This window comes from Sorex fumeus, unplaced genomic scaffold (genome assembly GCF_029834395.1).
Source record: "Sorex fumeus unplaced genomic scaffold, SorFum_2.1 ptg000115l, whole genome shotgun sequence".
NCBI classification, from domain to species: domain Eukaryota; kingdom Metazoa; phylum Chordata; class Mammalia; order Eulipotyphla; family Soricidae; genus Sorex; species Sorex fumeus.
Window position 1 is genome coordinate 1679052 of NW_026606172.1, and position 1701 is coordinate 1680752.

Consider the following 1701-nt stretch of genomic DNA (forward strand, 5'->3'; position numbering starts at 1 on the left):
TCCTGTTTTGTTTTATTTTCAATTTTTTTATTAGTGAGTCACCAATCACAGTGAGGTACAGTTACAGACTTACAAACTTTTGTGCTTGCATTTCACTCATACAATGATCGAGTACCTATTCCTCCACCAGCGCCCATTATCTACCATCAATGGTCCCAGAATCCCTCCCACCGCCCCCACCTTGTCCCGTCCACCCTCCACTGCCTATGGCAGGGCATTCTCTTTTGCCGCTCTCTTGTTTTGGGTATTGTGGTTTGCAATAGACGTAATAAGGCCACCATATTCGGTAAATAGTCTACTTTCAGCATGCATCTCCCATCCTGAACAGACCATCCTAGCACCCTTTTCTTGGTGGTGCCTTCTCTATCTGAGCTGCCTTTTCCCCAGCATATAAGGCCGGCTTCTAAGCTGTGGAGTAATCCTTCCGGTACTTATCTCTACTATTCTTTGGTGTTAGTCTCCCATTCTGTTACTTTATATTCCACAAAATAGTGCAATCTTTCTATGTCTGTCCTTCTCTTTCTGACTTATTTCACTTAACATGATACTTTCCATGTTGATCCACTTATATGAAAATTTCATGACTTCATCTTTTCTTGTCAAGGGGAGTGCTAATCTTCTCTCCTTTCATACAACACTCGGCAAGCTACCGAGAGTATCCGATATGCCAGACACAGTAACAACAAAGTCTCCAATGGAGACGTTACTGGGCCCGCTCGAGCAAATCGACGATCAACGGGAGGGCCTTTACCTTTACCTTTACCTTTACCTTTACCATCTTTTCTTACAACTACATAGGATTCCATTGTGTAGATCCTGACACAGACCACATAGTCATAAATATATGATTTTGTATTTTTCTAAAGGAGCAAGAAATATGAAGTGGAGCAAGGAAAGTCTGCTCAGAAAGTGGTGCTGGGAAAACTGGGCACCTGGCCAGAATGCAAAAGAAAAAAGAAAAGCTTTAAAAAATTAACTCAGACCTTTTTCTATTGCCAGGCAATAAAGTGAGATCAAAATGGATTAAAGACCTCAACATTAGATCTGAATTCATAAGGTACTGGAGGAAAATCTACGGACAAACCTCCATTATATTGAAGCTATAGGCATTTTCAAAAACGAAATATCACTGACCAAACAAGTTGAAGTAAAGATATACAAATGGGACTATATTAAACTAAAAAGCTTCTGCACTTCAAAAGAAACGGTGACCAAGATACAAAGACCGCCCACCAATTAGGAAAAAATGTTTACCTAATATCCATCTGATGTGAGGTTAATATCAGGGCCATAATAATAGTACAAAGGGTAGTGAATTGCCTTGCATAAAACTGAGTTGGGTTTCATTCCTGTCATTCCATATGGTTCTCCAAACATGGCCAGGAATAATTCCTGAGTGCAGAGTCAGAAATAACCCCTGAACATTGTGAGCATGACCCAAAAAGCCAAAAAAAAAAAAAACATATACACACACAAAAGTGGAAAGTGATTAATATGAAAGATTTATAAGACACTGGTATATATTTAGAGGAAAAAATATTCAACCCCAACAAAAAATGTGGAGAAGAAATGAACAGAAACTTCCTCAAAGAAGAAAGACACATCGCCAAAAGAACATAAAAAATAGTTTATATCACTAATCGTCAGGGAGATGCAAATCAAAACAACAATGGGATGTCATCTCACACCACAGATACTGGC

At 39.2% G+C, this 1701-nt stretch overlaps 1 pseudogene; it reads right to left on the minus strand.

Annotated features, from left to right (window-relative positions):
- Positions 1-572: 572 nt before the first annotated feature.
- Positions 573-638, minus strand: LOC130043231 (uncharacterized; annotated as a pseudogene).
- Between the last annotated feature and the right edge of the window lie 1063 nt (positions 639-1701).